The sequence below is a fragment of the Amia ocellicauda genome, chromosome 6 (genome assembly GCF_036373705.1).
Source record: "Amia ocellicauda isolate fAmiCal2 chromosome 6, fAmiCal2.hap1, whole genome shotgun sequence".
NCBI classification, from domain to species: Eukaryota; Metazoa; Chordata; class Actinopteri; order Amiiformes; family Amiidae; genus Amia; species Amia ocellicauda.
Genome location: NC_089855.1, coordinates 50,174,281 through 50,190,907, shown reverse-complemented (window position 1 = coordinate 50,190,907; position 16,627 = coordinate 50,174,281). Strand labels below are relative to the sequence as shown.

General features: G+C 42.0%; 1 non-coding gene across 1 annotated transcript; it reads left to right on the top strand.

Annotated features, from left to right (window-relative positions):
• The first annotated feature begins 6,272 nt into the window (after nt 1-6,272).
• Nucleotides 6,273-6,344, top strand: trnaq-cug (transfer RNA glutamine (anticodon CUG)). The gene has a single exon. It is a non-coding gene; the product is annotated as a tRNA-Gln (tRNA).
• Nucleotides 6,345-16,627: the final 10,283 nt, after the last annotated feature.

The window sequence follows — 16,627 nt, the reverse complement described above, 5'->3', positions numbered from 1 at the left end:
CTGAAGGTTATGTCATGTAAACATCTATGTTTTGTAAGCATTGTATTTTTAATATTGTGCATAATCCAGAATAAGACTGAGAACGGAAGTAACCAATACTTTCAGAATTATATTTAAAATTACAGTTATTGATGTTTTAACAACAGATTAATGAGAATCTAAACCTTTAACTATATAGAGTGCATAAGGCATTAGAAATAAGAAATAAATAATATATTCTATTATAAGAATAATGTAATACAAAATATACACTAAATAAATAGATTATTATTATTATTATTATTAATAATAATAATAATAATAATAATAATAATAATAATAACTTTTTGTTTGTTCAAAATCATGTTCTGGACAAATTCTGAAAATTCTGTAAAGTCAAATTAAATGCAGAATACACAATACATATTGGGACAATGTCATAATTTCACAATAGTCACTTATTAAGAAAAGGTAAAATACAATGTACCGCTTTTTACATACATTAAAAATTGTATTATTATTATTATTATTATTATTATTATTATTGTTATAATTAGGCTTAAAGATAATAAATAATAATTGGAAGAAAATAAAAAATGTGTAAGTAATTACAGTACTATATCTACTAGTACTTGTGAGCATGCATGATGAATTAAAATAGACATACATGAACAGCTTCTCTAATAACGACATACAAATCAGAGCAGTGTCTTGTATTATTATTAATATTATTATTATTATGATTATTATTATAGCAGACAGTTATCAGTTGCATTATCAATGTAGTAGACCAAGTAAAAAATAAGTTCAACACCATATATATAAAGAAAATAAATATATGATCAAATAGTAGTCTAATATTCATTGTGTTACTAATCTGAAACTGCAATCAAAAACAACAAAACTTTACATAAAGCATAACACATGTACATGTGGGAAGAACTGGCTGTCTTGTAATTCGGTTGTTTTTATTTTACTCCTGGAATTGCAAAGTCTTCTTGCAGTTCCTTAGGTGTGTTTTTTTCCACAAGACTGTTTTGTAACTAATTCTGTATCCTCCTACATGTTCAAGAACAGATTGCACAGAAGTAGAAAGGTCAACGTGTGGAAAAACAATGAATGAGTCTACAGTGTGCATGTAAATAAGACTACAAATAAAATGGGGATTTTACGAAAGGTTAACGGAAGTCACCATGTTATATGAAGCTTAAATTGCTAACGAAGAAAAATAAACTTCTTCTGTTATTTAAGCAATATATATATGAATAACTGATTTCAAGATGAAGCCATGAGGGTCCTTTTTTTGTAAGCAAGAACTTGTTACATGGGTAGGTAAAATAAGTCGAGTTAAGTAAGTTATTGAAGATTGTACCGTGGAAAAAGAGAAACACATATATAAGGGCAATTTGACATGTCTCAGGATGCACAACAAATCATAGATACCTGTATGTGTTTTTTTTGTGTGTGTGGCTTTTTAGTGAAGAGGAAGACTCAAAGAAAAAGTTATGAATATTTTATTTTAGTCTAATTTAGTTTTACTAAGATAGGCATATCAATCTATCAAGATTTTTTTTTTAACTAATTGGACTACATAAGATCTTATGTTAAAAGTGTACTATTTTCAGTACAATGATGACATTTTATTCCAGGTAGTGCTATCACTAGGAAGGAAATTACTGAGAAAATTGTAGGTGCAGAGTAAAATATATCTATTTTTTTGATAGATAAGATGGATGCAAAAAAAAATAGAAGAAATGCAGGCTTTGTCATAAATACACGAAGACATAAAGACACAGAGGACCGTGTTGTTTGTTACGAAACTTGATGATTTCATGTTTACTTGAAATGAAGGAGATAAACTGAAAAAAGAAAAGATTGTGGTTTTTTTTTAAGTTGTGGGGTAAACGGAGTAATAAAAAAAGAGTGCTACATGTCATATATACACTCACCTAAAGAATTATTAGGAACACCTGTTCAATTTCTCATTAATGCAATTATCTAACCAACCAATCACATGGCAGTTGCTTCAATGCATTTAGGGGTGTGGTCCTGGTCAAGACAATCTCCTGAACTCCAAACTGAATGTCTGAATGGGAAAGAAAGGTGATTTAAGCAATTTTGAGCGTGGCATGGTTGTTGGTGCCAGACGGGCCGGTCTGAGTATTTCACAATCTGCTCAGTTACTGGGATTTTCACGCACAACCATTTCTAGGGTTTACAAAGAATGGTGTGAAAAGGGAAAAACATCCAGTATGCGGCAGTCCTGTGGGCGAAAATGCCTTGTTGATGCTAGAGGTCAGAGGAGAATGGGCCGACTGATTCAAGCTGATAGAAGAGCAACTTTGACTGAAATAACCACTCGTTACAACCGAGGTATGCAGCAAAGCATTTGTGAAGCCACAACACGTACAACCTTGAGGCGGATGGGCTACAACAGCAGAAGACCCCACCGGGTACCACTCATCTCCACTACAAATAGGAAAAAGAGGCTACAATTTGCACAAGCTCACCAAAATTGGACAGTTGAAGCCTGGAAAAATGTTGCCTGGTCTGATGAGTCTCGATTTCTGTTGAGACATTCAGATGGTAGAGTCAGAATTTGGCGTAAACAGAATGAGAACATGGATCCATCATGCCTTGTTACCATTGTGCAGGCTGGTGGTGGTGGTGTAATGGTGTGGGGGATGTTTTCTTGGCACACTTTAGGCCCCTTAGTGCCAATTGGGCATCGTTTAAATGCCACGGCCTACCTGAGCATTGTTTCTGACCATGTCCATCCCTTTATGACCACCATGTACCCATCCTCTGATGGCTACTTCCAGCAGGATAATGCACCATGTCACAAAGGTCGAATCATTTCAAATTGGTTTCTTGAACATGACAATGAGTTCACTGTACTAAACTGGCCCCCACAGTCACCAGATCTCAACCCAATAGAGCATCTTTGGGATGTGGTGGAACGGGAGCTTCGTGCCCTGGATGTGCATCCCACAAATCTCCATCAACTGCAAGATGCTATCCTATCAATATGGGCCAACATTTCTAAAGAATGCTTTCAGCACCTTGTTGAATCAATGCCACGTAGAATTAAGGCAGTTCTGAAGGCGAAAGGGGGTCAAACACAGTATTAGTATGGTGTTCCTAATAATCCTTTAGGTGAGTGTATATATATATATATATATATATAATAATTTACAAATATGTTCAAAATTGTATTTCTAGAGAACTGGGAAATACACTCATGCTACACATCAGTTATGACAAGTGTTATCATAGCTATTGTTGTGAGATCCGGGGGAGTGGTGAGGTGGCTTTCTATGGTGTATGCCAGATGTCCGGTGAGAGGTTGTCTTTTACAACTGTCCCTCAGTCAATACCAAAAACAGTCCCTGCCAATCTGGGAAAGCTATTCAGTCCACAAACAGAGTTTTGACAAACATCCTGCGGGCTTTTTCTCCACCGTTTGATCCTTTTATCGTTGACAGGAATTTCTACAGGGTACGTCCCGAACAGGTGCCTCAATGGCTGTTTGCTAGCTCGATAAATCTAACTTGCTCGGTCTGCATACTATCTTTAATCTTAAACATCATACAGTCTCTTCGGTCTGACTTCGGATCGGAAGATTGAGGGTTGGAGTGCCTTTGCGGTCGTTCCTGGGGTTACGATGTCGAAGCGGCATCTCGGTCGTTTTTGGGGAACTTCGGAAGGGCCAGCCGGCGTGCTAATGCTGCAGCCGTCGCCGGCGCGTTGTGTCTGATAACCTTACGGCAAACAGGCAATGCCTTGCGCCTGTGTCTGCGGCAAGAAAAGTGAGCGACTCTCCCCCGAAACCGGGGCACGAGCGCCTGAGGCCTTGGAGAATGCGGGCATCGATCCCGCTGCCTCTCGCATGCTGTAGCGTAAGGTACACTTATACATTTCAATTAAAGAAGTGAATTTATAGTATCACCTTATCACGAATCCTGGAATCTTGTAGAACTCAATTTCTGTAATAATTGGACGCAGACACCAATTCCAAAGATATAAATTGTCAAATGTATTCAAAACAAAGACTAAATGTAGCACTACACTAATTATACAAAAGGGAAAAACTAATTACAATTCAACTCTAGATCAACAAATCGAAGACAAATCACTTCCGTGACCAAATCAAAGACCATGGGATCACATATGATAACACAAATCGTTAAACAAAAAAGGTTATAAACACATTGACTACAATACCGGTTAGTAAGACGAAGGTGAGTCTCTCGTTAGTATTATTAGTCAGACATTAAATAACTACGCAGGTTAGTATTTATGTCAGGTAACTTCTCGTTATATATATATATCAGTCTCATTCACGTTTAGGTGCCGAGAAAGATCCTATCATTACTTGTTACCACAATTTCCCTTAACTGATTATTATTCAATGATTAAGGATAGGCAGGGCCACCAATAATCTAATGTCTATTAACTTGTGTCAATTTCAGACTAAACAGTTAAACAGGAATGAGAAGATATTTCTCGGCGTTGACAGATTTTATTTCTAAAATTATCAACAAAACAGTTTAATGCAACACACATTTATATTTAAGAAAACTAAATGATATTACACATTCTAGAGTTATGAATCACAGATTAACATTTCTAATTGATTTCTCAAATGTCATGAATCATGAACTCCAAACTGTTAAACTTATCTGAACTTCGTCGCAGAGAGGCCTCTCTGGCTTCGGGCTCAGATAACAGCACACGGCACGAGGTCCGTGTGGTTTGGAACAAAGGCAGTCCGGTTCGGCTTTGTCCAAGAACTTCCACTCAGTCGATACACCTGGAAGTTGGGGTTTCGCGAAAGTAGAGTCGTTTCCAAACAGATTTTCCACTGGTTTGAAGGCTCCAAGGTTGTGCACAAAATCTTCTTGGCAAGCAGGGTCTCTCACCGTACTTATTTGAAGACAAAGTCTTTGAGGAAAGCAGGGCCGTGTTTGTTCCAAGGGTCAAGTTTCTTAAGACTCAAATAGCTATTTAAATGACTGACACTTTCGTATACAGTCGACTTAGTCAATTGTCCAGCTGTAAAACTCCACTGATCAGGTGGGCACAGGCGGGCAGCGCAGTCTGTAAAGTTCTTTATTTAATAAAGTCCTTTAAAAGAATTCTTTGTACGGCTCAATCTCCTTCTCCCAGTTTAACTCTTCTGTTGCCGGCAAAGACTTAGTTGGTTTCTGGTTCCGGTTCTGGCAACAGAGCTACAGGTTGAGCTGTGGCAGCGAGTTACTGGTTCAGGTGAGAGAGAGCGAGAAAGACTGTCCGCTGTTCCTTATAGTCTGTCAGATCAAGAGGTGATTGGTTCTTGAGTTTTTGAGATTGGATTTCGGTTTCAGCCCCCAGTGTCCTATTGGAGGGGGGCTTGATTTATGACTGATGTCAATCCATGCCATCTTTTGGAAATGCCGGTTGGCCTGGGTTCGTAGCTCTATGTCGGGATTTCGGCTCTCGTCCACTTCAAAGAGTTTTTATCACCTACAGGCCCCTTTCCCCAGACATCTCATAGCAGAATTCCAAACTATTTGGCCTCTTCTTGGTGCCATCCTCCCCAAAACTGTCACTTTGATGCAAACCAGTTCCAAGCTGATGAGCTAAGGGAATCTGATAACTTTGGGGGGGAGAGGTTTTCTTTAGATCAGTGCTTCAGCTCAGAGCCCAAATGCTCTTATCCAAATACACCCAACATAACGCTACAATGCTAAGCGAGTGCTCTACCACGTGAGCTAATCCTCAGGGCTCTCGGTGAGGCCGACCCCCACTTCTTCAGTCTTTAAGTGGCACGTCGCGAGTAAGTCCTTTCCTGCGCTTCAGGCAAGCTTGCAGCCAACTGCGGACGACTTTCCTTCCTTGGTGGCAGCCATCGTGCCGCAATAGAAAAGGATTGTCATGAGTAAAACTTTCAAAGTGACCGAAAAAATCACAGCCCGTTGTGTGGTGTGATTTACATGAGCTCCAGAAACGTTCATGGACATACGTATATAAGTAAGGATTTAATCACAGATAGAGAGAGAGAAAATGCACCACACACGTCCTAGGGGAAGAGCAACGGATCCACTTTCCCTGAACGGAAATCGAACCTGGGCCACGGCGGTGAGAGCGCCAAATCCTAACCACTAGACCACCAGGGACGGCTCCGGAAGTGACCCGCCACACGCAGCACTCTGGGCGCAACTTGGCTCACTCGGGACCTGGCCGTGCGACAGAGCGAGACGTGTGCGTAGAGCAGAAACCTTCGTCACGGGCAAGAGGTGGGCAGCGAGCTTGGTTCCATGGTGTAATGGTTAGCACTCTGGACTCTGAATTCAGCGATCCGAGTTCAAGTCTTGGTGGGACCTGGGGCCCTCGGCAGGGACAGCGGCGGTGAAGCGGTGGTCTCCCTGCGTGAGGGCCTGTGTCTGCGAATAAGGCCTGTTTATGTTCCCTCTTGGGAGGCTTGGAGACGAATTGGCGAAACCTCCGGGTTGGCGTGGTGCGTTCACCTTCCTGAAACACCAAGGTCTGGGGCCCCCCGGTGGCGACCGCGTGGCTTAATGGAGAAGAAGGTGCCTGTGTTGACAGATTACAGTCCCAAGGTGGGGACTGTAAGATATTATTTGTTAGAATGTATTTTTCTATGGGAAGTTCTATACCATCTGTTTTGGTAGAGGAAACAGACCTCCTCCATTTTATCTAAGTTCCCTGGTATCCCTGGTAACCCTATCTTTTTGACCAGAGACCAAAAGGGACCTGTCCTCTGATTGGCTCCTAGCCAAATTCAAATTGACCCCCACTTCTAAATTACTTTAGCATAAGGCACCCAAGTCATGGTGGTGGCAAAACGCTATTGGTTGGAAGGAAACCTTATGAAAGGGAAAACAAAGCGAATTTGAGTTCTCTTAACTTCTTCATCCTGCAACGAGACACAAGACAGAGCTGGAGGGGTGAAACAGAGAGAGACACACCGCTTCCTGCCTGACCAGACTGGCCTATAAGCTGTACTGTGAGGAGAAAGAAGAAAATGGGTATTATATGTTTCTTACCGTAATCCAGCAGAAGCTTAATATTACTTATTTTCAGTAATATAATTGAATGATATTAGTTTCCTATTTTTGTCAAAATAAATTATTATTGCACATCTGTGACTTGACCACATCTTCCCTCTAAAAAGAATCTTAAAAGAGAAACCAATTGACCTATGAGTTTTCAGTTCAACTATTTATTTAGATTGACTGAAAGACCAAGCATTCCAAATTCTCTTACAATGTCATGGCATTAAGATAAGAGAGTGTCTGTGAATGTACGGGGGGCACATTCCTCGCAGCTTTTCAGGCTGCTCTCCACAGAGGCCAGACCTTTTTTTTTTTTTTTTTACCCTGATTTCTCAGACTGAGAGTGTACATGTCACGTCCACAAGGACCAAAGGAAGGGATCCAAGTGCAGGCTAGAAGTTGAAGCAGATAATCCGATAAGGGCAAAATGAGAGAGAGTAAACAGAGACAGTCAAAGATCAATCGATCAGGCGAACAGGCTAGTGGGGAGATCCAGAAGGGGTAAATGAGTGAAGTTAGCAAGAGGTCAAAAAACACGGAGAAGCAAACACGAAACAAGGCTCAGAATTGATTCTAGAAAGAAAGCAAGACTTCACGATGAATCTATGAAACAGAGGGGTTTAAGTACTGTGAAGGAGAGAGGGACCAGAATTGGCCTCAGCTGGACCAGAGCAGTGAAGATGGCGGCGAGGACGGCCACGAGGCCGAGGAGCAGGAGCAGTGGGATGAGCCCTGTGAAAGTCCGGAATGAGAGACGGATCTAGGATATCCGAGACCTGAACCCAAGAACGTTCCTCTGGACCATACCCCTCCCAGTCGACCAAGTACTGCAGGCGTCCTCTGTGGCGACGAGACCGTAACAGGGTTCTGACAGCATATGCCGGACCGTCATCTAGATCCAAGGGAGGAGGAGGCGGAGGAGAAGAAGAAGAAGAAGAGTCCTGAGGAGAATCAGAAGGAGAGGAGGGATCGGGGCATACAGGTTTTAACAAAGAAACATGAAATGATGAAGCTATCTTGTAGTGAGGAGGTAACTGGAGACGATAGGTAACTGGATTGATTTGGCAGAGGACAGGAAAGGGACGGATAAAGCGAGGGCTCAATTTCTTGGATGGGAGTTTAAGTTTAATATCTTTAGTAGATAGCCAAACCAACTGTCCTGGGTGGAATTACGGAGCAGGTTGTCGATTTCGGTCAGTCAAGGTCGGATGAGCTTTTGATGGCAGATAGCTCTTTGGAGACAGACGTGTGTAGCATTCCAGACATCTGCACTGCGACGGAACCAATCGACTGCTGGGATGTCGGTAGACTCCTCATTCCAAGGAAACAGAGGCGGTTGGTATCCTAAGACACACTGAAAGGGGGTGAGGATGTCCAGAAGTGGGATTAGAATAAATCCATTGAAGAAGTGTTGGTACATGTATGGATGTAGGTACATACATTTTATTGGAAGGGGCAGGATTAGTGGAAAGTTCCCTTTGAAGTTGATCCAAGAAATTCCATTTCATTGGGGCGACAATACAGGTAGAGGGTAGAATTGGATCATCAGATAGGGGTTCATGAACCGAGTCAAACTGATGAGAGAGAGTGTCTGCTTTGATGTTTTTGGATCCTGGGCGATAAGTCATAATGAATTGGAAACGGGTGAAAAATAATGCCCAGTGCGCTTGACGGGGGTTGAGACGTTTTGCTGCTCGAATGTATTCCAGATTTCGATGATCCGTGAGTACTAGAAATGGATGTTTGGATCCTTCCAGCCAATGCCTCCACTCCTCAAAGCCAACTTTACTGCCAAGAGTTCCCTGTTACCAATGTCATAATTCCTCTCTGCAGGTGATAATTTCTTAGAGAATAACGCACAGGGATGGAGCTTTGGTGGTTGACCGTGTCTTTGAGAAAGCACTGCCCCGACGCCGTTTTCAGCATCTACTTCCACCATGAAAGGGAGGTGCTTGAGGGCTGGAGCAGTGATGAACAGGGACTTGAGTTTCTCGAAGGCGACCTCAGCAGAATCCGTCCATAATAAACAACGAGCAGAGCCTTTTAATAAAGAGGTTAAAGGAGATGCGACTGAACTGAAGTTACAGATGAAGCGACGATAAAAGTTAGCAAAATCCAAGAAGCATTGCAACTCCTTAATTGTTTGAGGCTGAGGCCACTCAGTTACTGATCTCACCTTCTCAGGATCCATGTGAACTCCACTGGCATCGATGATGTATCCCAGAAAGGCCACTCGCTGTCGATGAAATTCACATTTCTCAGCTTTGACATAGAGTCCATTTTGCAACAGACATTGCAGCACCAGTCGAACCTGGGAGATGTGTTCTGAGAGAGTAGAGGAGTAAACCAGAATGTCATCAATGTAGGCTATCACAAAGCGATGAAAATAAGGACATAACACCTCATTCACGAAAGCTTGAAAGACTGAAGGTGCGTAGACCAGACCAAAGGGCATGACTAAATATTCATAGTGTCCAGAGTTAGTAATACATGCTTTCATTCGTCTCCTTTTTGAATTTGGATTAGGTTGTAAGCACTACGCAGATCAAGTTTAGTAAAGTATCGAGCTCCTCTTACCTGTGTCAAGGCAGCAGGAACTAAAGGTAAAGGATATCTATATTTGACCGTAATTGCATTAAGTCCCCTATAATCAATACAGGGTCTTAAACCTCCATCCTTCTTTGCCACGAAGAAGAAGCTTGCCGCAACAGGTGAAGTGGATGGCTGAATTATGCCTTGTGCTAAAGCCTCCTTGATGTACTCCTCCATGGCCTGTGTAGCGTTATGTTGGGTGTATTTTGATAAGAGCATTTTAGCTCTGAGCTGAAGCACTGATCTAAAGAAGATCTCTCCCCCCCAAAGTTATCAGATTTCCTTAAAGCATGGGAATGGTTTACATCAAAGCGACAGTCTTGGGAGGATGCCACCGAGAATAGGCCAAATAGCTTGGAATCCCTGGTATGAGATGTCTGGGGAAGGGGGGCCTGTAGGTAATAAAAACTCTTTGAAGTGGACGAGAGCCGAAATCCCGACACAGAGCTACGAACCCGGGCCAAGCGGCATTTCCAAAAGATGGCATGGATTGACATCAGTCACAAATCAAGCCCCCCTCCAATAGGATACTGGGGGCTGAAACCGAAATCCAACTCACAAACTCAAGAACCAATTATCTATTGATCTGACAGGTGTATAAAGGGTAGCGCACGGCATCTCTCTCTCTCTCTCTCCCTCTCTCTCACCTGAACCAGTAACTTGCTGCCACAGCTCAACCTGTAGCTGTGTTGCCAGAACCGGAACCAGAAACCAACTAAGTCTTTACCTGCAACAGAAGAGTTAAACTGGGAGAAGGAGATTGAGCCGTACGAATAATTATTTTAAAGGACTTTATTAAATAAGGAACTTTACAGACTGTGCATGCCCACCTGTACCCACCTGATCAGTGGAGTTTTACAGCTGGACAATTGACAAGTCAACTGAATGCGAAAGTGTCAGTCATTTAAATAGCTATTGAGTCTTAAGAAACTTGATCCTTGGAAACGAACAGGGCCCTGCTTTCCTAAAAGACTTTGTCTTCAAGTAACTACGGTGGAAACCCTGCTTACAAAGAAGATTTTGTGCACAACCTTGGAGCCTTCAAACCAGTGTAAAATCTGTTTGGAAAAGACCCCCAACTTCCAGGTGCATCGACTGAGTGGAAGTTCTTGGACAAAGCCGAACCGGACTGCCTTTGTTCCAAACCACACGGACCTCGTGCCATGTGCTGTTATCTGTGCACGAAGCCAGAGAGGCCTCTCTGTGACGAAGTTCAGATAACTTTAACAGTTTGGAGTTCGTCTTTCATGACATTTCAGAAATCAATTAGAAATGTTAATCTGTGTTTCATTACTCTAGAATGTGTAATATCATTTAGTTTTGCTTAAATATAAATGTGTGTTGCATTAAACTGTTTAGTAGATAGTAGGGTCCTATGGGCGCGGCCTATTTTGTTATGACGTATGACCTAACCTTATTAATATTCCTACGTCATAATTCAGAGGACTGAACAAACCGTGGCTGAAACCTGCGCTAATCAAGGCACTGTCTTACTCCCACATACATGTCACCCCGGGGCAAGTCCAGAAAATCATAGATGAGATTTTGCTGGAGCTGAAAAAGGAGCCGTTTATAATAGAGAAACTTGGTCAGCTGCTCAATGACCTGGATGAGCCGAGTAGAAAAACCGCTGGCAAGCCAAAAGCTTATTTCTTCCGTAAAGAAGTTAAAGCTGGCGACGGCGACGGAGAATTCGACATCTACGCCACTGATTCAGACTCTGACCTGAACTAAGGGACTTTGAATATGGGGAAGGTTCTGGACTGCTTCTGCAACTGGTTCTGTCATCAACACTCTGCAGCTAACCTGAGAGCGCTATTACACCATGTGTTTGACAAAAAAAACGCAAGCCTTTTCTCTACAGATTTAACCATCGATGAGGATCAACTTTCAAACATGGAAAAGTTAATGGCTGCTGTAACAAAGACCGGGGGGTACGAACACTGGGATGAAGCGCTCAAGGGGGCCAAGAATGATATTAGGCCATTTCATCAACATCTGTATGACCTTTTACTGAGCATGTTTAATACACCTCTGTTTACTTTTAAAATAGGCCATATTGTTGTTTTATTTACATATGTAACTGAGGTGTGTGCCTACAAGATAAAGAAACAGGTATTTGTTGATATAGATCAAGTAACCAATCATCTGATTTATTTTTGTCTGGACCGTAGAGAAAATTGTTGTGTATGTTATACTTTTCTCAAATGTCTAAAAAGGGGTATCTGCTCTCCTGAAGTTGAATAAAAAACCTTGTATAAAAACTTTGCGCATAGTGTGGGTCTGTGTTGTTATTTGACAGAATGACTCAGCAAGCTCCCCAAATGCAAGAACTATACTACAACCCATCCAAGATTGGGGGTTTGGCGGGTAAGAAGGGTTTTCAAAGAGGACTCGCGGAGGCCGGAGTGAAGGCTAATGATGTGGTTGTTTCAGAATGGTTACGGGAACAAGACGCCTATACCTTACATAAACCTCTCAGGATTAACTTTAACAGAAACCGCATATATGCAACTGACATAGACTCACAATGGCAAATGGATCTAGTTGATATGTCAAATTTATCAAAACATAACAATGGTCACAAATGTATGTTGATGTGTATCGACGTGTTATCGAAATATGCCTGGGCTCGCATTCTACATCATAAAACAGGTCGGGCGGTGACAAGGGCCTTTGAGGATATATTGGGCCAGGGTCGATGTCCTAAAAAACTGCAGACTGATAAAGGAAAAGAGTTTCTCAACAGAGAATTTCAGAATCTACTGAAGAGACACAAAATACATCATTTCACCACCGGTAATGAGCTTAAGGCATCGGTGGTGGAGAGGTTTAACTGCACCATAAAGACCAAAATGTGGAGATATTTTACAGCAGTCAACACGTTCAAGTATTTTGATAAAGTTCAGGATTTTATCGATGCTTACAACCAAGGGTATCACACCAGTATTAAAATGAAGCCTATAGATGTTGATCAAAGTAATTATTTTAAGGTCTATAAAAATTTATACGGACCATTTATTAAGAAGGGAAAAACTACTTATAAGTTCAACATCGGTGATGTGGTTCGCGTTTCAAAGCTACGGAGTACTTTTGCCAAAGGTTATGAACAAACATTATCTGACGAATATTTTACAGTTACCGAACAGTTGGCTAGAGACCCCGCCGTGTACCGGTTAAAAGACTATGACGGGGAGGATATAGAAGAAATGTTTTACGAAGCCGAGTTACAAAACATTATTGTGGGTAAAGACTGTGTGTACAGAGTTGAAAAGATATTTGCTGAAAAAACCCAGAACCGGAAAAAATATGTGTTGGTGAAATGGCGAGGATGGCCTGAAAAGTTCAATAGTTGGGTCCCGGAACAACAGGTTTGCGATATTCAATCCTTATAACAACATGACTGCGGGTGTGGTGGGGGCATTACTTTTGATACTCAAGATGGAATCAGGAGGCTTCTACATGACTCTACCCAGTAACGCCTCTCTCGATATATATCCTAAAAATGAAATATCCAGTTACACGGTACAATTTGGAAAATCTATAGATCTAAGGGGGTCGTGGGAAGTGGGGTTGGCGGAAATACAGTATCCTTACACTTGGTCTGTTTAACAAGATAAGGATGCCACCTTCGACATTTTTGATGATGTTAAAAAGAGTCAATGGACATTCACGATACAAGGAGGTTATTTTGACTACGTGGATAAAATATTAGATGAGATGAATAAACAGCTCAGGCAACCCCAACCTCAAGCTATATTACAACCCTATTAAAAACAGAGTGTGCAAGGTGTCAAAACCGGGTATTAGCATTCAAACCAGCGGCCAACTGGGCCGTATATTAGGGTTCTATTCTGACACAGAGAGCATGTTCTCAGAAGTGGTGGCCCCCTTCCCGGCTGACATCAGGGGCGGCTTTTACACTCTTTATGTGTATACGGATATCATAACCCACCAGAGGGTTGGGGATAGTTATGTCCCCCTTTTGAGAAATGTACTTATTAAAGGTAAAAGCAATGACATGGTCACAATTACTTATGACAAGCCGCACTACGTACCAGTCTCAAAGACCCACTTTTACAACATCACGATCGAAGTAAAATCGGATCAGAATATCAACGTATCCTTCCGCTTCGGTAAAGTTACTGTCAAACTACATTTTCGACCCCTGAAACAGTGTGTACATTATTAAAATGGATACCTCGAGGGGTTATGTCGATCCTAGCGCCTATGTGGATTATTACAAGACGCAAGCCGGGAATGGCTTGCCTGGTTTTGTAGGAGTCCCACAATGTATGGAGCCGGTCTAGGAGGGCTCTTTCGTGGTCTCTTTAGAATGGCCGTACCCCTGCTTAAGAGAGGCTTTCAGACCCCACTTGAAATCAGCGGCTAAAAACATTGTTAGTGACGTGTTCACCAATGTTATGAACCTGGCAGCTAGCCATGAGCATCAGGAGGGTTTGGGTCTCATGGTAATGGCGAGGAGTGGGGGTAAAAGAAGAAACAGCAGGTGTCCACCAGGGCGACGAAGATCCGTGGCTAACAAAAAACGAAGAATCGCTCATTCTCCAACATATCGTGGAAACACTCGGAGAAGGAAGCAGCACAAGAAAAAACCTGCAAAAAGAAAGTCTCAAAGAAAGACAAATAGAGCCTCAGGATACATCTTTTAAACATGTCTTTTGTCCACAGTCTATCGGAAGAATGCGTCAAATCAGAACTGGATCTGTTTACGGTTCCATACACTCAAACGAGTATAGATAAGAGCATATATGTAGAGATTCCCCCTCTTTCAGCAATTTCAGACACGGCCCCTCTGGAGTTTTTCATAGCAGGCAATGGCGAGGATTATATTGATTTGAATAACACATTTATTTTAATGAACTGTAAAGTGGCTGATGAGGATGGCGATGCAATCGAGAAGACGACCAACGTTGGGGTCATCAATTACCCGGTGGCCACCATGTTTTCACAGGTGGATGTGACCCTGGGAGATCGGCTCATTAGTCAAAGCAGAAATACTTACCCCTATAGAGCCATGATGGAGTGTATCCTTAATTATAGTGAGGAGATCCTAAGCAAACAGTTCAGCCCCGGCCTTTTCTTCAAAGACACCCCGGGAGCTATGGACGACAAGGATCCAGAGGGACTCAATAAGGGTTTGCAAAAAAGAACGGCCTTTTCAACAGAAGGGCGGACCTTTGAGCTAATGGGGCATATTCATACAGACATATTTTTCCAAGAAAAACTCATGCTCAATGGGGTAGACATTAAAATTAAAATGATCCGTAGTAAAAATGCTTTTTGTCTGATGACCCCTGATACTGAAAAATATAAACTGACCATATTATCGGCCTCGCTGTTTGTGAAAAAAGTGTCCGTCTCCCCGGCGGTTAAACTAGGACATGCGCAGGCGTTAATGACGGCAAACGCCAAGTACCCGATCGAAAGAGTCTATATGAAAGTCCACAGTATCCCCGCAGGGACGCGGGTGATGAACCAGGAAAATCTGTTTCTAGGACAGCTCCCAAAACAGGTTATTATAGGGCTCGTGGATAGTGATGCATTTACTGGGGTTTACAACAAGAATCCCTTTAACTTTAAACATTATAACGCAGAATTTATAGCGTTGTACGTCGATGGGGTGCAGGTTCCATCCAGACCTTTTCAACCTGAAAACAGCAATGCTGTTCGTGAATATTACAGTCTAGTATTGGCTACGGGTTGCCATCTCAAGGATCAACCTCTGCTGATCGATCGCCGGGAATACTGCAGCGGTTACACCCTGTACGGCTTCAACCTGACCCCTGACGAAGAGTGTGGACAACATTTTTCACTGATGAAGACAGGCAATATTACGTTTGGAGATGCGTTTCAAGCAGCCTCTACCACGCACTGTAAATATGGTCGTGTACGCTGTGTTTGACAACATTATTGAGGTGAACCAGAGGAGAAACGTTCTGTATGATTATTATTAAAATGAACACCAGAGAGCTCAACCACATCATGAATGCCATGGCCTGCTCACAGAAACTGTTTCAAGGAGTCTACGCCTGCGACCAGCTGCCTAAATTTAAATTCAAGAATTTACCCGCAATGTACATAATCAACACACACCCTAAAAATATGCCCAGAGAACATTGGCTGGCTATTTATCTAAGGGAGGACCACCGTCGTGAATTTTTTGATTCCTATGGAAACCCCCCGGATTTCAGACCTTTCCCTCGGAAGATTAATAACTTTCTTCTCAACAACTGTCAAGAAACCATTTACAGCGGTTGTCAAGTAAAAAGTCTACAGACCTTCACTTGTGGTCAACACTGTGTGTTTTTCTTATATCATAGATCTTAAAGAAGGCCATACCCCGATATTATGGCCTTGTACAGTGAGGATTTAGGCCAAAATGATAAAAAAGTGGCAGAGTTTGTCAGGACACTGTGGACCCCCCCTTATAACATATTGACTTACGGCCCTAGCCAACCATGTATACAGATGGGGTGTTCTTGCGAGGATTTTAAAAGATGTCATGCGTGTTAAGGTGAAAAAATAATGAAAACAGCCTTTGAATCATTAGTTTTGTTTTTATTTAACACAATTCTTATACAAAGCAGGGGTTATGTTATAAGTAAATGTACAACATTTGAAAAAATAAAATAAAAAAAATAAATTTAAAAAAATTGTTTGTCGGGTCATAATTTACAGGGGGGAAAACACAAGATTAATAAGCTTCCCAACGGTGGATAGATCCTGAGGATAGTCGCTCAGCACGGTCAGAGTAATGAGATGTCGGGGTCACATCAGTCACCCCCTCTTTATACAGACAGATTTTTTGTTGCATTTCCTGGTTAGGAACTGTTGATTGGGGCATGTTCAGACAGGCCATCGCATGTAGGAAAGCATTCCAGCCTACAGGTCGGCGACTATCGGGTACCTTATTAGTGCTAGTGACACTCTTCAACAAATCAAACATGTGTGAACCTTTGATCAGTTGTCCTTTA